Below are 22,474 nucleotides of genomic sequence, written 5' to 3' on the forward strand. Positions count from 1 at the left end.
CCTGTTTGTTCACCTAGACTCATCACCTGTGAGTGGGCTCTGGCTTCTGCCTGCTTCCGTCGGTATCAGCACAGAATCATTTGTGAATTTGAAAGGCTGAGAATTATTTGTTTGACAGTTACTGCAATGGGCAAAGTTAAGCAACTGCTGATTGCTTCTTAGGCTCACACTCAATGGTCAGAATAGTGTGTGTGTGTGTTTGTGTGTGTTCAAGATGCTGTGAGACTTGGACCTCTGGCATCAACACCATGAGCCTTATTGGGTTCCCTGATCTCGCTGTGCTCTGAGTGTAATGAGATGTTTACACACTGAGGCTTGTTTGTTTGATTGTCAGGCCTCTAGTGTTAAACCCAGGGATTACTACTGTGTTCAGGTTTTTCAGAATAAGTCACATCTCAACATCTGCCATCTTACTTGCTCTGGAACCCAGCCACCTCTGTAAAACACCTCCAGTGAGGAGAGACACACACACTCACCTGCAGGTATTAAACATTACTTCAGACACGCTCACTCTCTATCCCACACACACACACCTCATCATCTGTCACAGTAGGGGTTACCGTGGTAATGAGTTGTCTAAATGCCACCCCTTAATGTCAGTGCTCAGAGAAGGCTAAGAGGGCGCTGAGACTCTTAAGACTCTGTGGATATTAAGTTGGCGCGGCGCGGTGACGACAGTGTCACTGCCGACGGTGGCGCTAGCATTATTTTGACGAACTGGACAGAGAGCATCGACCACCCAGTGGTACCCTTCAGAGGAGAGACGGAGTGCCCAGGCAGGTCCAGTGAAGTAGAACCCTCAGGCCAAGCTCATCTGGGATTCACACCAGTCTAAATCTGCGTCTGACATTAAAAAGCCATTTACATACACACACACACACACACACACACACACACACACACACACACACACACACACACACACAACAACAACTCTTTTTTTTTTTTATTTGTACATGTGGAAATATAGGGATAAACATACAAAAAGGTACAGGTCTCCCTACACACACACACACACACACACACACACAGACACTTGTACTGCATTAGTGGTACATGTAGAGCACACACACACACACACACTCTTGTCTTGCTGTTGTTTGAGCAGTTGACCCAGGGTGTGTAACTTGGCTGCATTATTATCAGTCTGCTGGGCCATGCAGTGTAGATTACGGCACACGGCTCATGTTTCTCAGGAGAGGGGTTCAGTTAGAGCAGCCTAAAGCCACAGCGCGTACACACACACACACACACACACACACACACACACACACACACACACACATTCTCACTCACACACACACATACAGTACACAAGGAAATACACATACTTGTGTGTGTGTGTGTGTGTGTGTGTGTGTGTGTGTGTGTGTGTGTGTGTGTGTGTGTGTGTGATCCTGTTGCACTGCTAAGCGGTGGAGCAGTCACACAGATGTGAGCTGTCATTGCTCATCCCTCTGTGCTCATCTAGCCTCTCTCCACCTCTCTTCCCTCTCTTCCCTCTCTTCCTCTCCACCTCTTCTTCCTCTCCTCCCTCTCTTCCTCCATCTCTTCTTCCTCTCTTCCTCTCCTCCCTCTCTTCCTCTTCACCTCTTCCTCTCTTCCTCTTCACCTCTTCTTCCTCTCTTCCTCTTCACCTCTCCTCCCTCTCTTCCTCTCCTCCCTGTCCCTGTCCCTCTCTCTCTCTCATGGGCCCTGGGCACACAGGAAGTAGAGCCAGGGAGGTAAACACTGATCTTTCTCTCTGTCTCTCTTTCTCTTTCTTTCTTTCTTTCTCTCTCTCTACTATCTCTTCTTCTCTCCTCCCCTTGTTGCCCTCTGCCCCCCCCCCATATCTTCCTACCTCCTCTCTCTCTCTCTATTCATCTCTCTCTCCCTTTTGCTCCCTCTCTCTACCCCTCTCTCTCCCTCCCCCCCCCCCTTCATCTGCCTCTCTCTCTCTCTGGAATGCTCATGTCAGTTTGACTGTTTTTGCTTTCCCTCATTTCTCTCCCTCCCCTTTCTCAGCCTTCTCTCTCTCTCTCTCTCTCTCTCTCTCTCTCTCTCTCTCTCTCTCTCTCTCTCTCTCTCTCTTGTGCGTGCTCGTGCAGTGCAGTGGCTCTTAGACAAAAAGGAGGAGGAGCCATGAGGAGTTTGTGTTTTTTTAAGTAACAGGTTATATGTGTGAGTGTGTGTGTGTGCGCACGTATAAGTGTGTGAGGAGGGTAGCGCCTCTTTTCTTTCTGTCTGTGGTTCATTAGATTCAGCTATCGGGTTTCCGCCACTGCATGACCGTGTGTGTGTGTGTGAGACCCTAATCACTACCAGCGGGTGCTTCCTGCCGCCTCACTGCCACAATAACACACACCACCCAGCACCCTATGCTGATGACCCCAGGACTTCACACACACACACACACACAAACACACACACCTCATACACATAGACAGACACACCGACATATTTGGGCACAGAGGCTGGTATCTGTTTATTTAGCCTTTTACATGGTCTTGCATCTTGCCATCAGGAGTGTGTGTGTGTGTGTGAGAGAAAGGGAGAAGGATTGGGGGAGGGACCAAGTTTAAAAAAGCGTGCAATATCTGTCAGCCCTATGCCGTGTGTGTGTGCCAGTGTGTGTGTGTGTGTGTGTTAGTGTGTTTATGCATGTGTTTGCCTGTATGCATACATTTGCAATTGCATGGATGTGTGTGTATACACATATAGTGGTAGTGGTGGTGGTGGGGGCCAAAGCCAGTGACGGATCCGTTTTCCCCAGAGGAGCTGCCTGCTGGATGCTAATTTACTCTTCAAGGCTCTCCATAAAACCATCTTTGGCCATCTTTGTGTCAACGGATTACACTTAAAAGATCCTGGCGTGTGTGTGTGTGTGTGTGTGTGTGTGTGTGTGTGTGTGTGTGTTAGTACATGCCTGTCTGTCTGAAGTCTTCTTGCCTGATTGACCCGTCTGTGTGTCTGTCTCTCTCTCACTCACACACACACACACACACACACATAAACAGCATATTGGAGCATAAATCAGGTGTGATGACAGGTGTGATGAGCTCAGTGATTAAACTTCACATCATCAATTTCTTCCTTCAAGAATTAGAATGAGCGTGAACGGTTTACGTTTAGCTTTGCAATCACATACAGTACATAGACAGACACAAAGGAATCTCCTCCTGTTGTGAAATCCCTCTGTTCTTATCTCTCTCTCTCTCTCTCTCTCTCTCTCTCTGTTTTTCTGAGGTCTTCTGTGCTGCTTGGTTGCCCTGCCTTGTCTCTCTCTCTCTCTCTCTCGCTCTCGGGGTTGCTATGGCCTGTTAGAGAGAGGCTGAGGCTTTAGGGCAGGGCCGTGCAGCATGTGCAATCAGTCCCAAAGCATGCTGGGTAAAAGCAGGAAACGAACAGGGGGAGATGGCGTGTGTGTATGGGTGTGTCTGTGTACATTTGTATGTGTGTGTGTGTGAGCATCAGCATGCATGATGTTATGGGGGTCAATCATCCCTTGTGTTAAACCATCGGCAGAGGGAGGAGACAGAAAGATGGAAGGCAAAAGGGAAATTCAGAACCTGCTGAACACACCCACCCACACTAACACACACACACACCCACCCACACCAACACACACACACACACACACACACACACCAACACACTCATGCAGATACTCATCATCATAGCCCAAAGGGAGATTGTGTGTGTGGGTGTGTGTGTGTGTGTGTAAATGAGGGGGATTGCGTGTGTGTAAGGGTGTGTGTGTGTAAATGAGGGGGATTGTGTGTGTGTGTGTGTGTGTGTGTAAATGAGGGGGATTGCGTGTGTGTAAGGGTGTGTGTGTAAACGTGGGAGATTACGTGTCCACAGCGTGAGCAAGTCACTGTTGGGCTCTGTCCTCGCATGTAGCCACAAATCCTATGTGTGTGTACAGCTCTCCCCCTCATTGCATAACCACATAATCCGGTCCTCTACACACACACACACACACACACACACACACACACACACACACACACACACACACACACACACCCCTCTGTCTTCATTCATTCTTTGTTTTTGCTTTTTTCTGTTCGTCCTCCCTGCTTGGCCTATTTAATACTCATTCTCTTAGGCCATCCTTAAAAATATTTTCGTTTGCCGTAACCCGACCGACCCTGTCAATTTAGAACCGACTCAAATATTTTTTTTTTTCCCCCTTTTAGTCCAACCGACTTGCCGGTTGTAAACTTGCGTTAATACCGACCGATTATTATTATTTTTTTTACTCTAAACAACCAATACAAATGCAGTAAAATAATATTGCAAAATATTGCTATCGATGTCATTAAACATGGAGCCATACATTAAAGTGGTGGTATCTCGTCTGCGCGAGGAAAAACTGAAACTAATCGATAACGTTGGTATCAAAGCTCCGCTTCAACCTGTTGGAAGGCTATTTATTTAACACTTAGCCTAATAGAACGACATTGTTTTTGGAACTTCCATAGAAACAGAGCAGAGACTGTATAATACACTGTATAGCATTGAGTATAGTCAAATTTCAATATAACGTGGCCAAAAGCTATTGTAGCCTTCTTTCTGGGTACATGTGGATGAACCCTATGACCCCAAAGTCTGCCATGACCGGGCCTCAGGGCAAAGAAGTTTGCGAAAGGCTGGTCTATATAACCTGCATCAGAATGAGGTTTGCAATGGTGCGCCTGAAGGCACGGTTGAAAACCCAGTCAGTTACGTCACGATATGCACATTTGTGTAAATTCATACCTACGTAATCACCATGACCAAAATTGTACTTTTTTTTTTACTTTGAATCTTGAAAAAAAAATATTGACCTACCTACTGACCCATTTTTGATTTTTTTTTTTTTTTTGGCTGTTACTGCAAACAAGAATATTTTTAAGGATGGCCTTAGTCAGTCTTCCCTCAGCTTCTTCTGTTTTGCTTGTGTCTCTTGTCTCTCTCTCTCTCTCTCTCTCTCTCTCTCTCTCTCTCTCTCTCTCTCTCTCTCTCTGCAGACTCGTGAGTTGATGTATGTCTGAGTAATAAAATGTGTTCATGACGTGGTGGAGACCTCAGGTCAAGGCCCGCTCTGCCCATCTGAACTTCAGTCATTATATCACTGATAATCCTGACCTCAGAACCCACTGTGTGTGTGTGTGCGCGCGCGCGCGCTCTGAGAGACCTCGATGACTATGGCTCCCACGGACCTTCATCATACTCATATGAAGGGTCCTGTGATGGTTTCATTTTGTTGTCATCATTTTGCCAGAGGATGGACTTTTCCTTTCCTCTCTAGTGCTTGAAGCCCAGTTCTCTTGTCTGTCCGTCCGTCTGTCTGTCTGTCTCACTTTCATGAGTTTGATAAATGATTTAGTTGTCACTGGCATTGTCAGTGGTGTGTGTGTGTGTGTGTCTGTGTGTTCCCTATAGAGAGCTGGCAGAAGCTCCACCTATCCAGCTGTTTGTGGAAATGGATTTGATTGGGTTTCTAAATTGAGTGTGTGTGTCTTTGTGTGGGGTTTCTGAATTCAGTGTGTGTGTGATGCCTACATGCCATGGCAAAAAATGCACATAGATACACAGACACACACACACACACACACACACTGAGCAGATCTAATTCTACAGAGATCAGCAAGCGCTGCACGCCCCTGCTGTTCTCTGACTCTAGGATTCCTCCATTGTCCTGACATGTGCTGTGTGCATGAGTTACAGCTGTGGGTGTATATGTGTGTGTGTGAGAGAGAGTTATAGCTGTGTGTGTGTGAGAGAGAGTGAGTTATAGCTGTGTGTGTGTGTGAGAGAGAGCGAGAGAGTTATAGCTGTGTGTGTGTGTGTGTGAGAGAGAGAGAGCTGTGTGTTTTCTCTATGTTTGTCACGTTTTCACTTGTTCTGGCTGTTTCTCTATGTCTTCTGTTTTCTCTCACCAACCCACTCTTGTCTGTCTTCCGCTGGCTGATATAGCCGCTCTAATTTAGCGATCTTGAATTTCCCCTAGGGATCAATAAAGTATATATATATCCATCAGAGGCGATTGCTACAGGGACTACAGGGGAAGCTCAGCCTCCTCTAAAATATCACGGAAAATTGCATCAAATAACACTATTACATTAGCTTCTAGCCTACTATTCCAACTAGAACATGCTAAAAACATGTTCATTTTCATGGCTAGTTTGTTCAGCAATAAGGTTTTGCCGGTCATTTACCGTGATTTCGCACCCGTAATACATTGCTGTGACGACACGATCCATCAAAAAACCCATAGACGCTCGGCTTCACTGGACTTTCAATGGCACTACAGAGTGGGCTGATCTCCGTGCAGAAAAGCTACACGTTTATTGGACAAGTGCCACAAAATCGTAATAGAGTGGTGAAGTCCCGCCCCTTCTACTTCCGGTCCATGGGACCTATCTTTCAAAAAATTATGAACGGGAGTTAATGGAGAGATAACAATTATTTTTTGGTCCAGTTTGAATTGTGCCACAAATTTCACATATGATGTGTGTGAATTTAAAAGATAATTTTTCACGTCAAGAAAGTACTGTTGTTCGATAGACTTCAAAAGTTATGTTGGTTTTGTGCGAATCCACTCAGTGGACTACATCTCTCGTCTCGAACGATGTACGTCACCAACGTAATGAAACGATAAGAGCTGTTATGCTAGTTAACGGTTGCATCTTGCTGCCTGCTATGTCACTTAACAGTATGTAATGTACAGTCTATGGACGAATACAACTTACCTGATGTGTTTAATCCTCTGACTCATGGTATTTTCTTCGGCAAGGAAAGCCCAATTAAGACCTGTTGCTGGTATGCTTGTACAATCTAGTGTGGCTGTGAATGAGCTAACGTCACTAGCGCGACTGATGGGTTTGTAGTCGTTGGAATTACGATCTTTCACAATGTTGTAATTCAATAGTTACGAAACAAACTGCAAATGTCTTTACATGAAAAATTGAATTTTTGAAAGATAGGTCCCATGGAGGCAAACGGAAGGGGCGGGACTTCACCACTCTATTTCCACGGAAGCCCGGCATCTCTGGGAGTGAATGGGACAGTGGGATGGCCCGGACGCCGAGCTTCTGTATGATGATTGGAGGAACTGTCATAGAGGCTGGACTCTTTTTGATTGACAGCATATGTCGCGATCTGACAGGAAGTGGTTCAAGTTCAAGGGATGCGTTAACGTTAGTGTTGGCAGGTGAAGTCGGGAGGCAAGGCAAGTTGCAGCTAAAATTCTCATAATTTGGGAGCAATACAGTCGGTTTCTATTTGTCTTTGTAAATAGCATAATGTAAATAAAACCGTAATGTGGAGTTACAGAGTTTGTGACTTGCCTTTGTTTCAGTTGTGTATTTAGGCTAAGTTAGGTAGCGCGCTATAACGGTGTAGGCTACATTATGCCATGTCTGCCATGCCAACTCTATAGCCTACTGTTTGGCCTATTCTGGGTTTTGGGGTCATTTTTGCCCTCAAAGAACAATATAGCACCTTAATTATATTAATTTAATAATTGACCATTTTTATCAGAGCTTCCCCTGTTTCAAAGAGCAGCAATCGCCACTGCTATCTATCTATTTATCTAATCAATACCTTTACCTTTGCTTGCAAATGGGCCGTTCTCTTGACTAGGCTAGTCTCCGTTTCAGATCAACATATTTATACCTTCCATCTCCAAATAAAACAACCTCAGTTCAGATTATTCTCATGGTGAAAAGGTTAAATCATGTTTCATACCTTGGCTGAAAGTTAAATTTAACATTTTATATACATACACACACATACATTACATACATAAACACATACATTTTCAATCTCATCTTGTACTGCAGACTCAAAAGCCCCCTTCTTTTCTCTCAGGCTGCCTTGGACCAGAATGGGAATGACCTCATTATCGACGTGAAGTGTTTTTTTTATCTTCTCACCAGACTCGTTATACACACACACACACACACACACACACACACACACACACACACACACACACACACATAGTGTCCCTGATCTGATGCGAGTGAGGAGTCAGGGAATGAGATGCGAAAATCTATTCAAAGCATCCCTCGTGTTTCAGAACATGTCTCTCCGGTTATCAGACAGTGGTGTGTGTGTGTGTGTGTGTGAAAGAGAGAGTGGTCCTCTAAATCCCAGGTCATTCAGCCAAATGACCCATGCAGCTGACCATACCCATCTGCACCCATCATCTCCCTTTGGGAATCTGATGTGGTGGCTTCCTCAGTCCATAGACACCCCCAAGCTCAGACGGGACATGGCCGACGCCCTGTGCCACCCAGGATTTTACCCAGAATTCCTCTGCGCGGCTTCCTGAGGCCGCACAGCCCAGCTGGGGAAGGCGGAGCAGGGGGCGGGGGGTGGGGCTTGTTCCACATTCCAGCGTGAAATTCCTCCGTGCAAAATTCCGTTGCCCGCGGCCCCATTCCCAGCCCGACTCCTTGCTCCAAATGGGGGGATGGAGGGATGAGAGGGAGGGTGGGAAAGAAAGAAAGAAAGAAATGGAGTGAAGGGAGGTGGGTGCAGAAAACTAATCCATATATCCACCAGACTGTTTGACGCACTCAGCCGTCTCTGGGAAATCACTAGTAAACTCCCACTTCTCTTGCAAATGACTGACAGCACAGTGGACCAGTGATGAAAGCACAGCGCCCAAGCAGAGGATGTGAAAGACTTCCGAAGACAGAAACAAATAAGGCGAATAAGGGGAAAGATGCCGTGAAGCTCCAAATGGACTGTCCAGCGTCTCCCACCTCATGGAACAGTTGATGAATTAGTCCACTTCATCTCATGGTGGGAATCTTCTCATTAGGGGCAGCCGTGGCCTACTGGTTAGCGCTTCGGACTTGTAACCGGAGGGTTGCCGGTTCGAACACCGACCAGTAGGCACGGCTGAAGTGCCCTTGAGCAAGGCACCTAACCCCTCACTGCTCCCCGAGTGCCGCTGTTTTTGCAGGCAGCTCACTGCGCCGGGATTAGTGTGTGCTTCACCTCAATGTGTGTTCACTGTGTGCTGAGTGTGTTTCACTAATTCACGGATTGGGATAAATGCAGAGACCAAATTTCCCTCACGGGATCAAAAGAGTACCGGTATATATACTTATACTTACTTATATACTGAAAGCGAAGCTCTGCTAGGAGCTCTCCCTGGCCTGAGCTGTGGTCTTCTTGATCCCAGCGGATTCTTGGCCACAGTGCTCTGTGGAATTAAAGCAGAGCTTTGTTACGGATCATTTTAGCGTTCTGATAACGGCTGATGTGCCACTCCTGATCATAACCTAGTTTAGAGTTGGAACAAAGCAAGCCTGTGTCTTCCTCTCATACAGTGCACCGCTAGTTGGGGCTGAATAATTTGGCGAAATATTAAGTTGAGTTTTTTTTTCTGATCGATATTGCTGTTGCATTATGATTTGTAATAGAATTTTGGAAAGTTGAGTTTCAGTTCAATATTTCTCATATAAATATTTACCAATATCATATAAACCAAATCCAAAGATGAGAATACAAATATGTTTATTGCTTCCAAAATGTATCTATTCAGATTGCATTTCCGATTGATGAGCATGGCCATCTGTCACACAAGGAAGATGACATGAATTTAAAAACCCTAGATGTAACATAATTACACCCTACTGTGTCAGAGTCGCGAGCTGCACAGTTAATTGCTGCCTTCGCGATTTGCAAATTGCGTTCGAAAAACATTCAATCGAAAATCGCTTAATCTTTCAGCCCCACAACTAGTCATAATGCAAATGCCATCTATAGATGTGTTAACCTGTGTCCTGCTCTAATGCAGTGGTGTTGCTGACCACAGCTGATTGTGGGCCGTATCCGGGCCAGCACAAGGCCACGCCAAACTGTTCCTCTATCATTATCTCTCCCAGTTATTACTTCTTAATACCAGGCATCTGTAATTTGTGTGTGTGTGTGTGTGTGTGTGTGTGTGTGCGCGTGTGTGTGCGCGTGCGTGCGTGCGTGGGAGGGCACATGTGTGTATCTGCGGTCATCTTTAAGCGCAGCGTTAAAGCGAGTAAAGATAATGAGACCCCCGCTGTGCCGCTGAAACCGCCGAGGATCTGAGCGAAGCAACGTCGCTGCACACAGGGAAGAAAAGCACTGAGTTGTGTACAATGGTGTGTTATGCAGTTCAACAGTGTTTCTTCTCTCTCTCACACACACACACACACACACACACACACACACACACACAGTGTGCGGCATTTCAACCAGGTGCTGGGATCTGATGAAAAGAATGAAAAGCTGTGCATATTAGAGCGGCATTGTGTCCGAGTTCTGCTTTTTGAGGGCAGGCGCTTTTTTTTTTATTGTGTTTTGTTTTATTTTCTAAAAACAACCGCAAGCTAGTTTGTTCCTGGCAGGCCACTGTAGCAGTGACTCCCTGTAGGGCTTTGAGGGGATTTTGCCCAGTGTGTCAGCAGGAGGGAAGTGGGTGTGAGTTGTGCTGATCTGTTTGTGTGTGTGTGTGTGTGTGTGTGTGTGTGTGTGTGTTCCTGTGAATGTGTGTGTGTGTGTGTGTTGTCTGTATGCTACTGAGACCTTGAATTTCCCCTGGGGATCAATAAAGTATCTATCTATCTATCTATCTATCTATCTCTATCTATCTATCTATCTGTGTGCGTGTGTGTGTGTGTGTGTGTGTGTGTGTGTGTGTGTGTGTGTGTTTCTTTCTGTGTGTGTGTAGTATTTGATGTGGTTATTACCCAAGAGATGGTCATTTCATGAAGCATGACCGCTGTGTTGTGTGTGTGTGTGTCTTCATCTTCATATGGCTCCACTAGTGTGTTTCAGCCTGCGCTGTTTGGCCTGGGTTCATGGCTCAGTGATCTCAGCAGGCTACACACACACACACACACACACACACAGAGAGCGAGTTGTGTGAATCTGGATTAGTTCCACTTGACAGTGGGGCAAGTGCGATCTCAGTACTGCAGGTCCTTCTCATCCGCACACATACATTCTCTATGGATCTGTCTCTTTCTCACTCACTCTTAGACACACACACACACACACACACACACACACAGTCTCTCTCTGCACCAGCTAATGTGAAGGGGATAAATCGCATAGATATAGATCTGACTCCTCTAGGGGTAGAGCAGAGGCGCTGCTGTGTGTGTGTGTGTGTTGGGGGTGGATGATGGTGGTTGGCACAGGAGGGTTGGCATGGAGGCGTGGGCCTTATGTCTATTTTTAGCCACCTTTGTCTTTAGGGCTGTTTTTTACCTCAGGATGTGGAAACCATGGTTGGGAAGTGTGTGTGTGTGTCTGTGTTTGTGAGGTTGATTATAAAACAGAAGCATTGAGAGCTATATAAAGACTTTAAGTGTGTGTGGTTCTAAATGTGTCATTCATCTGTGATGGTTGCTGTGAGATTGACATCACTGTGTGTGAATGAATGCTAGTCTCCCACCAACTGCTCTTATGTCTGTCAGATCCTGTAGGCCTGAGGTCAGTGTGTGTGTCTCTCTGTGTCTCTCTGTGTGTCTCTCTGTGTGTGTGCGCGCTGTGCAACACCCACTTCACTTGATGCACTGCTGTCAGTCATTGTTTCCAGTACTTCTGTACACCCCCTGTGGTCTGGACACACACCCAGGTCCTGTAGCTTAATCATACCCTGGAGAAGTGATGCATGGCTCATGTCTGTGTGTGTGTGTGTGAGTGAGTGTGAGAGAGAGCACTGAGCAGGTCTCATGGTTGGTGTTGGTGTGTATGTTTTTGTGTTTGTATGTGTATGAGCTAGTGTGTATACCCTTGTTTGTGTGTATATTGACATGTTTGCCCAAGTTTATGGTTATTTGTGTGTGTGTGTGTCATTTCTCCCATAAAAGCCCCTCATCAGGCGTGCCGTCCTCTGACACACAGCGTCTCACTAATTACTTGATGACTAATAGCAGAGCTTTGAACTAAGACCCTCCATGGCAACCAGCGGCACCCAACCCATCACACACTTCTCATTGATTTGATGAAGACCACCATATGCTTTTCTGTTTAATGCGCTGCTACGGCCATTTCTCAGCTGTTTTTATGGACTTGTGTGTGGTTTTATAGGCTCTGTAGTATATTAAAAGCATGGCTGCACAGCGTAGTGGTAGCGGTCTCGGCCTGCAGCACACCTCTTCTCCCAGTTCATTTCACAGCAGTAATCATCTAGAGTTTCCCATCACGGGGCTCCTGCCCTGCCGCTCTGCCAAAGCTTCTCTCTTTTATTGCCCTTCTCTCTCTCCCTCTCTCTCTCTCTCTCTCTCTCTCCCTCTCCCCTCTCTCTCTCTCTCTCTTCTTTCTTTCTTCTTCTTTCTTTCTTTCTTTCTTTTCTTTCTTTCTTTCTTTCTCTCTCTCTCTCTCTCTCTCTCTCTCTCTCTCTCTCTCTCTCTCTCTCTCTCTCTCTCTCTCTCTCTCTCTCTCTCCCCCTTTCTTTCTTTCTTTCTTTCTCTCTCTCTCTCCCACTTTCCCTCCTCATGGCTTTCATCTTCTCCGCTCCATCTTACAACACGTGTCCCCTCCCCCATTCAAATAACCCCCCCCCCCCCCAAATAGAAAGCATACTGTAAACATGGCTGATAAATGTAAACATGGCTGATAAATGTGATCATGGAGTGTATGAATTAATAACTGCTGTCGAGTCTACGCACCCTTAAAAGCGACGTGTGCTGATGTGTCTATCCTCTTCCTGCTTTTTATGTCCCGTGTGCCAGAAGTTTGTGTGTGTGTGTGTGTGACGCTCTGTTTGTGTTCAATTAGGTCATCCTCCACATGATTTGCTCATAACAGTGGGGCATCCCCCCTGCAACATACACAGACACACACACACACACAACTTTGTTTTTAATAAATCAGAGCCCTCTCCCACCACGCCCACCCTCTGTGTTTGGGCTCAAAGGGAAGCGCTGGCAGAGCAGTAACTCTGTCAAAGATTGTTAAGGCGGAGCAAGATATTTCATCAGGACACACTTCCGGGAACCCGGATCGCACGAGGGGGGGGGGGGGGGTCAAAATCCCCCTTTATGCAGAGCAGAGGCAGCGACTGCTCCATTGAAGTCTATGGGCATAGCTCAGAATTTCACCACATATGCTAAGGTCTTGGTTCTATAGAGTTAGGAATGTGAATTTCGGGCACGTTTTCATGATCCCTTAAACCCTTCTGAACATTTCAGGTACATTTTTAGCATTTTTGAGCAATCTAGTCTGGAGAAAATCAACCTTATATCAGGTGTGCGCCGGTTATTTATGCCGCTGCTGTTGGCCGGTTGCAACGTACGCTCATCAATACGTCATCGACACGCCTCTTTATGCAGACAGGACTCGATCCCCATTTCGTGCCCATAGACATGAACTACGACGAAGTATCTTGCTCCGCCTTAACAATCTTTGACTCTGTCACACGCTGATGTGTGGAGAGAAGGTGGATGATCGCGGAGCCTCTTATTGCACAGCCTGGAGCTCTCTTCAGTGATGGCTCCAAATGAATGGGAGTGTGTGTGTGTGTGTTTGAAAGTGTGTGTTTTAGTCAGCTCGAGTATTTTTCATTGTGTATACCTGATGGTGTGTGTGAACTTTTGGAGTGAGTAACGGTTAGGGTTAGTCACAGATGACTGTGAAGTTGAGGATGTTGTGTGTGTGTGTGTGTGTGTGTGTGTGTGTGGGTGTGTGTGTTTGAAAGTGTGTGTTTTAGTGAGCTCGGTTATTTTTCATTGTTTTCATTTTTTCATTTTTCATTGATGGTGTGTGTGTGTGTGTGTGTGTGTGTGTGTGTGTGTGTGTGTGTGAACTTTTGGAGTGAGTAACAGTTAGATGACTGAAGTTGAGGATGTTGTGTAACTCTCAGGCGTTGTTGTTGACCTCAGCTCTCAAGACGGAACACCATTGGGATGGAGTTGTGTGTGTGTGTGTGTGTGTGTGTGTGTGTGTCCAGTGAAGCAAAGGTGATATTCTCTGTTCCTGACCTGGGAGCTGTACCCATTTTCCCTTCTGCCCCCCCCCCCCCCCCCTAATCAGCATCTCTCTCTCTCTCCCTCCTTCTCTCTCCCTCTCTCTCTCCCTCTCCCTCCCTCCCTCCCTCTCTCTCCCCTCTATCTCTCCCTCTATCTCCCCCTCTCTCTCCCCCTCTCTCTCTCTCTCTCTCTCTCTCTCTCTCTCTCTCTCTCCCCCTGTGACACAGCTCTGCCCGGTGGCACTGCCTGGCAGTGGAGAGACGCTGGCACTGACAAACAGACCTTTCTGTTAGACACAACTTACACACTCTCGCACACACACGCATACACACACTTACTCTCTCTTTCTCACACACACATACTCACACTCTCTTGCTCTCAGTCTCTTTTTACTCCCTCTCTCTTTCTCTCTCTTTCTCTTTTCCCTTTTTTGTCTTGTTCTATTCCACGTTCTGATACCTTTTATTGTGTTTTTATGCTCTCTCTCTCTCTCTCCTCTCTCTCTCTCTCTCTCTCTCTCTCTCTCTCTCTCTCTCTCTCTGTCTCTCTGTGTGTGTTTAAAACCCTCTCCTCTCAAGAGCCTCTCGCCTCAGTCCTGATGTCTTAAGTTGTGTTCTGAATAATAGTCCAAGAAGAGGAGCGCCTGGTTCAGAATACGATGAGGAGAACACCAGGGAGAGAGGAGGCTCTGTGCTTTCTCTTCCTTCGCCCTTTCTCTCTTGCTCTGTCTCTTTCTTTTTCTCCCCATTCTCAAGTCCCAACCCCCCCATCCATCTCTCTCTCTCTCTCTCTCTCTCTCTCTCTCTCTCTCTCTCTCTCTCTCCTCTCTCTCTCTCTCTCTCACCCTTTCTCTCACTCTCCACCTTTGCAATGCATTGCCGTTGCCTGGCGACCGCCTCAGCTGCTAGAATTCCGATGCCGCTGCCGCCACACCTGGCTCGATGCAGCTGCTCTGTGTTTGCCATTGGCCATCTGGGCTGGTCCATTATTAAAAGGGCGGGCCATGTGGCTTTGTTGAAAAAGGGGGTTAGAAGGGTTAATGATAAAGATGAAGTGTGTGAGTGTGGGGGGGTTCTTCCTGTCAACGGGGGGGGGGGGGGGGGGGGGGCACTCGTGTGTGTGTGTGTGTGTGTTGTGGTGGTGTGATGAGCCCCTAACTGGGCAACCTCTGGCAAATCTAGCCCAGTTTCCGACCTCTGACTCACACATTACGTGAGGTGAATGATGCGGAATGATGATTTTTTTACTGGAATAAAGGTTTTTACGAAGCCCTTGAATGCTAGGTATGTACGTGATGTTGAGTGTGTGTACGTGTGTCTATGCATTTGTCTCTGGGCAGGTGTGTGTGTTTCTGTGTATGTATGTGTGTGTGTGTAGAGGTGTGTCACAAGTTTTGTGCATTGCTGTCCATGCAGATTTCCCCTAACCCTAACACCCCCCCATGATGTGATGAGAAATGACTGGACTGCAAAAGGGACAGGGGAGACGTCATTGATTTATTTATTTAGCTATGGCCCGTCCGACTCAAGAAAATTACCCAGCATGCTTTGCTCGGCTCTGCCCTCTCCCCCATCCCTCCTGGGTGGCACATTGGAGGCACACACTACCCAGCTAAATGTAGCCAACCAAGAGAATTACCCAGCATGCTCTGCCCTCTACCCAATCACTCCCGGGTGGCACATTGCTCATACACACACACATTTATATTCATCTTTGTTGCCCTCCATGGAGTCGTGGGTTTGGCTGGCCTGGTAGATAGATAGATAGATAGATAGATAGATAGATAGATAGATAGATACTTTATTGATCCCCTGGGGAAATTCTTTGCTTTGCATGACGTCTCAGGCCAACACAAAAATGGCCGACTTCATGATAGAGACGTTTTTAACATCGGCTGTAGCTCTTACATCCTTAGATTACGTACAACGTGTGTACACGCACATAAACACACTGGCAGAGACAAACAGTCATATCTAAAGACACACACACACACACTAGCCTGACACATATCCTTTTTAGTAATTGGACCCAGGAGAAGCCACAGGGACTAGTAGTTAGATGTCCATGCTCGAGTTAGTTTCATAGAAAGTTCTGGCAGCGGCGCCTCAGGCCCGTGAGGCGTGTGAGCGATGCTCCAGTGATGTGGTTTTAGTGTGTGGTGGTGCGGCTTCTGGACCCATGTGGCGGAGACTGCAGAGAGCCCCCACTCCACACCTGTGCTGCCCCCAGGGGCAAATCTGGAGAACCACCATGCCACGGCACGTCACGGAGAATGCACACAGCTGCGTGTGGGACTGTGTGTGTGTGTGTGGGACTGTGTGTGTGTGGGACTGTGTGTGTGTGTGTGACTGTGTGTGTGGGTGTGACTGTGTGTGTGGGATTGTGTGTGTGTGTGTGAGAGCACAGATTTGGTTACAGGGAGAGGAGAGCACAGACCTGGGCTGGGTTAGGGCATAGTCAGGGTCCATCAGTGAAGCTGTTGTTTTGATGTTTAGGGACCGGTCAGCACAGCTGGATGACATGCTGGTCTTGTGATTTGTTAGGGAACATGTTTGTTGGTGCGTGTGCTGGTGCGTTTGCTGGTGCGTGTGTGCTGGTGCGTGTGTAGGTGCGTGTGTAGGTGCGTGTGTGCTGGTGTGTGGGTGCTGGTGTGTGTGCTGGTGCGTGTGTAGGTGCGTGTGTAGGTGCGTGTGTAGGTGCGTGTGTTGGTGCGTGTGTAGGTGCGTGTGTGCTGGTGCGTGTGTGCTGGTGCGTGTGTGCTGGTGCGTGTGTTGGTGCGTGTGCTGGGTGCGTGTGTGCTGGTGCGTGTGTAGGTGCGTGTGCTGGTGCGTGTGCTGGTGCGTGTGTAGGTGCGTGTGCTGGTGCGTGTGCTGGTGCGTGTGCTGGTGCGTGTGTAGGTGCGTGTGCTGGTGCGTGTGTTGGTGCGTGTGCTGGTGCGTGTGTTGGTGCGTGTGTAGGTGCGTGTGTGCTGGTGCGTGTGCTGGTGCGTGTGTAGGTGCGTGTGTGCTGGTGCGTGTGCTGGTGCGTGTGTAGGTGCGTGTGCTGGTGCGTGTGTAGGTGCGTGTGTGCTGGTGCGTGTGTAGGTGCGTGTGTTGGTGCGTGTGTTGGTGCGTGTGTTGGTGCGTGTGTAGGTGCGTGTGCTGGTGCCTGTGTTGGTGCGTGTGTTGGTGCGTGTGCTGGTGCGTGTGTGCTGGTGCCTGTGTTGGTGCGTGTGTAGGTGCGTGTGCTGGTGCGTGTGTAGGTGCGTGTGCTGGTGCGTGTGTTGGTGCGTGTGCTGGTGCGTGTGTGCTGGTGTGTATGCTGGTATGGATACTTATGTTGACTCATGTTTGGATTTACTGTTAATTTTCTGTTTACATCGTGTGCTTGAGTTTGTGACTGCACAGATTTGTATAACTGGTTCTACCAGCCTCTTATGCTTCAGCAAAGATGGAGACACTGGTGTGTGTGTGTGTGTGTGTGTGTGTGTTTATTTACTGGTAAATGTCCTTCTTGTGGATGGGCAGTGGAGAATCCACTGACTATCTGACCCTACCCACCCTTTCCTGATGAGCAGCTGGACTGCCACAGGTGTGCATTTATGATGGTGTGTTGTATGTGCAAAACATTTTATTTATTTTTTTTGTGTGCGTGCGTGAGTCCAGGACATGAATTGACTTGTCTCGCTTCATCAGTATACCCATCAACATCTCACACACTCTGAACGGTCAGTAACTTCCTATGTTTGCATTCTGACAGGTTCTGTATTTACTAGAGCTGAAACAAAACCTCCAGGCATGCCGGATCTGAACCAGCGACCGGCCAACTGTGGGCCAGCACTGGCTAATCTCTGGGGCCTGTTGTGCCTCTCTGTGTGAAAGCAGCATTAATCCCACCTCCCGGTCTATTTCCCCCATACATGCTCGCCTGGTTCCTCTATTAGCGCTGGCTTGTGGCTGACCTGTTTCTGGAGCTGACCTTAATAGCCCCTTTTATGAGAAGTGGATGAAATATGGTATTGTCACAAAGCGTAGTCACACAACACATTTACTAGTTATGGGGTCGCGTCGCGTAGCGGGTCGTGCTGCGTCTGTCAGAGCTGCTCCATGCCTGTGAGAGCTTCCTGTGAGAAGACAATAGCAGGCCAGAGGAAGTGGGTTGGTGGAGAGGATTAATCCTAACCACCCCCCCCCCCCACACACACACACACACACACACACACACACACACACACACACACACACACACAGCCCTGCCCTGGATGTCTTGTCTATCCATGCTCTATTATCTAAAAGTGTACCCAAACTGTAGGTGGCTAATTGTGTTTAGCTATGATGAGCAGTAGTGTAGTGTAGTGATGGGGCCCAGTTCAACATGGAGGTGCAGTTCAACATGCCGGTGCAGTTCAACATGTTCAATGTTCAACATGCCGGTGCAGTTCAACATGTTCAATGTTCAACATGCCGGTGCAGTTCAGCATGTTCAAAGTTCAACATGGAGGTGCAGTTCAACGTGCCAGTGCAGTTCAACATGGCGGTGCAGATGCAGTTCAACATGGCAGATGCAGTTCAACATGGCGGTGCAGATGCAGTTCAACATGCTTGGGACTGATGCAGTGGTTCTCTTCTCCGTACTCTGTGCCTGTGTCACGCCCGTACCCTGAGATGTGTTAGCGCCTGTCCACACAGATCACAGGGCTTTGGCTGCTTCCTCTGTAGTGTAGTTCCACCTGGTTCGTGTGTATGCTTACCTTTCATGTTCACATAGAGAGCTGTAGAGTACCTTCAGTACCAATGCCCAAGTGCTGGAAACGAGGGCATCTCTGGACCTGTTTTCCATACATGGATTAGACTAAGACTGGTCCTACTCTAAAAGCTTTATTCTCCAATCCACTTTAAGTTCTCCAAAAGTCCAGGAGCAAGCTTAGTCTTGTTAGCCCCCCCCCCCCCCGTGTTTACTACCTGAAGGAGCCGCACATCCGCTGGCTGAGGGAGTGTGGATGGAGGAGAACAAAGGAGGGTATTGAACCAGGGTGGCAGCGTGAGGAAGTGGCACGATATGTTGTCCTCCTCTCTCTTTCCTCCTCCTCCTCCTCCTCCTCCTCCTCCTCCTCCTCCTCTCTCTTCTCTGGGCCAGGGATTCAGCTCAACCTTGTGCGGTCCCTCACTGTCGAGGTCACCCGTTACGGAGTCGACAGTGTCAGTCACGAGCAGATCAGTGGGACATCCCTCCTGGGGTCATCTCACACACACACACACACACACACACACACACACACACACACGAATCACAGCTGAGAAGCCTGTATCCATTAAACGCCTCTTCAACTGTTATGCCTGACCCTTGAGAGACGTCTGGTCGTGACCCTTAGCCACAGGACATGTCCTGCATATGACTTGAATGGTTATTCTATATGGCTGGTTATGACTTTGGTCATTGTGTGTGTGTGTGTGTGTGTGTGTGTGTGTGAAGAAAAAAGGTCATCTGGCTTTTGTTCTGTGGTATGAGGCTGTGTGTCGCTTTAGGCAATAAGTAGAAGCCTCCTCCTCCCTGAGCTCCAGGTTGAGGAGGCTGCCGTTGCACATGACCTTTAGTGTACTTCATCCATGCGTGCACGTCTTGCCTAGCCTGGAAAATCCAGACCCTGGTAATCTAGAAAGATTAAGGGTCTGGCCAAGAACAATGTAATGGCCCAACTCGAGGGGCGGCAACAAGCATGCATTTAAAAATCTCACTGCTCGCAATTAGATAACACTAGACCATGTTTACTCTGAATGATTTCAGACTTCGACGCAATCGGATAACACTACGACCAATGTGTACTGTCCTCCAACGTTGCAGCGCTGCATCATTGCTCTTTGCCAGAGTGTCTCGCAGAGACAATTCCATTGTGCTCTCGCGAGAACTCTGGATTTCCAGGTACGTCTTGTCCATCTTAGGTGTGTCTGTATGTTCTCTCTGTCTACATGCATACATTTTGTATGTTGCCATATCAACCCTCAACGGGTTTGTTGTGTTTATTTATCTAGAGAATTCTGCACCTGTGAATTATCTGTGTGTGTGCGTGTGTGTGTGTGTGTGTGTGTGTTTTTGATGACGACATCTGGGCAAGTCTCCAACTCTCTTATCTTCTGAAGCATGCATTGATGTTAATGTGGTGATTGCTTGCTGTCACACTGTGTGTGTGTGTGTGTGTGTGTGTGTGTGTTTTGACAATTAATGACAAATTATGTTAATGTGCTACCACTGCCAATTGCCCAGCTCTCCTCCTTGCTACCTTTCCTCTTTATTCAGTTCTTTATTTGCTGTGTATGCTACTAGCATAGAGCTGTCTGCTGCAACCTGAGAAGGTAACATAGGTGATTTCTATACTGCATCTGTATTGGCAAATAAGAGGCTAATACATTCAGCCCAAAAGTATATCTACCGGCAAAAATTATGATTTCTGTTCTAAAACACTCTCTCTCACTCACTCTCTCTCACTCACACACACACACACACACACACACACACACACACACACACACCCTGTGATGTCTTTGTACAAGAGTTCATTCTGCTGTGGTATTATTAATCCTTGCATTCATATGCCGCAGGACCTCTGTAGGATTATTCCCTTATGTGTCTGAACCTCAACTCCTCCACTGCTGCTGTCTTTTGATGCTGTTTGTGCGTTAATTAGTGTGTCATGCTCGTCACACACACAAAGACACAAATTGTTCCTTTTTGCATTGCTAATAATTTAGTATCTGCACGCACACATGTATTGTATATACACCACAATTTACTTCATCAAAGCGGTAAATATTTAGCATTATATAGCATAGGCTACATATAGGCCACATGCTCCCATGGCTCTACAAATGCTGCATGTAGAAGTGGAGAGGTTTGAGCTGTAACAGCACACATTGTTTGTGAGGGTGTGTGTTTTTGAGTGTTTGTGTAATGTTGGGGTGAGTCACAGAAAAGACTGCTGATGTGAACATTTTCTGTTTATGACACAAGCTCCTCCTTGCCTGCTATCTTTCATCAAATCTTTCACACATTACACTGTGTGTGTGTGTGTGTGTGTGTGTGTGTACGTACGCGTGTGTGTAATTCTTCCATTAACTTTTCATTCTCTTCAAGTTTGGAATTGCTCAGTTCAGAAAGGCAGTGGTGTAGACCAGCCCAGACTGAAGCTGTGTGTGTGTGTGTGTGTAAGTCTTTAGGGGCTTTAAGGACAGTCCTGACAAGACCCCACCTTGATTCTGAAATCATCCTGCCACCTTTCACTACTCGTCCATCACCCCCCCCCCCTCTCTCTCTCTCCTCTCTCTCTCTCTCTCTCTCTCTCTCTCTCTCTCTCTCTCTCTCTCTCTCTCTCTGTCTCATAATGTCATGATATCCTTGGTGCTGTCTTACGTTAGTATTTTGGGCTCATCTGTCAGTCCGTTGTCTTTTATAGTTGAAAAGGGGTGTGGTGTGTGTTTGACAGCAAGGGAAACTGTGGCAGCATCCTGTTAGATAACACCCTAATGCAACATGCACATAAACTACTCTGTGCCTGCAAAAGAGGAAGAATATGTGAAAAGTTTAATGTACTCTGTGACATCATAGCACAGTTTCAAATGACCTAAAAGAGAAAAGCCTGTCCTCTCAGTCCCACCACTGTGCATCCCACCCAGCCAGCGTGTTGACCGCCCCTCGGCGACAACGTTAGGCCTGGTCTGTTGTCAGGTGTTGCCATTGGTGGCATGTGTTGACCCGCCCCCTCTGCGGCCACGTTAGGCCTAGTCTGTTGTCAGGTGTTGCCATTGGTGGCGTTTTGTGTAAGTGGAAATGTGTTTGATGTTGTAACATGCACTCTAATGAAATGATGACTTGATGCACCGTGTGTGTGTGTGTGTGTGTGTGTGTGTGTGACCTGGATGAGCAGATTGAATTGTCTGTCTTCTTCTCACTTCACATCTCTCAGTTCCCCAAGTAACGGGAAAAATATAATTGGAAAGACATCTCTCTATCTTTCTTTTTTTCTTTCTCTCTCGCGTTATACTGGAAGAATAGTGGGAGAATGTGGCTTGGTTCAGTTTAAAATGGTGTGTGGAGCGTGGATAGGAGGTTATTTCCTATAAATGATTGTGTGAGATTAGTCTTCAACTGGTGATTGAACCACTGACAAAAAAAACAACAAAGTTTTGAATAAATGCTTTAAAAAGTAAGGATCTCTCTTCTGCTCACATGCTGTAAGTAGGATTTGCTGATAGGCTTGTAATTGGGGAAGTGATGAAATTATGTTCTTAAAGCTGCAGTTGGCAAGTCTGACAGATTGAGGGGACTTGCCCCTCATGCCCCTCACCCACTACCACCGAGCACCCTCTCATCAAGTTTGTTCTCGTCGGTGTACACCAGACTGCACCAGATTGTGATTGACAGTCAAATCTCACACATCCCTTCTCTGTGAGTATGATGAAAATAATCTTGCCAACTGCAGCTTTAAGTGGAAATCTCACTCTCTCTGCTTGTCTTCAAACAGTCACGACTTGTTGCAGCTTAGCCTGATTTCAACTTGTTTT

General features: G+C 47.1%; 1 protein-coding gene across 2 annotated transcripts in view; it reads left to right on the forward strand.

The window, feature by feature from the left end:
• The window catches only part of rap1b (RAP1B, member of RAS oncogene family), a 61,356-nt gene that overhangs the window by 12,760 nt on the left and 26,122 nt on the right, over positions 1-22,474 (forward strand). Inside the window, exons 1-2 of one of the 2 annotated variants that reach the window (XM_042080082.1) lie at positions 8,647-8,656; positions 18,689-18,692. The exons of the other annotated variant lie outside the window; for it this stretch is intronic. The gene's annotated coding sequence lies outside the window, so the exon portion shown is untranslated. Of the gene's footprint in view, positions 1-8,646; positions 8,657-18,688; positions 18,693-22,474 lie in introns of those variants that run through there. 2 annotated transcript variants of the gene reach the window in all.

This window comes from Alosa sapidissima, chromosome 23 (assembly GCF_018492685.1).
Source record: "Alosa sapidissima isolate fAloSap1 chromosome 23, fAloSap1.pri, whole genome shotgun sequence".
NCBI classification, from domain to species: Eukaryota; Metazoa; Chordata; class Actinopteri; order Clupeiformes; family Clupeidae; genus Alosa; species Alosa sapidissima.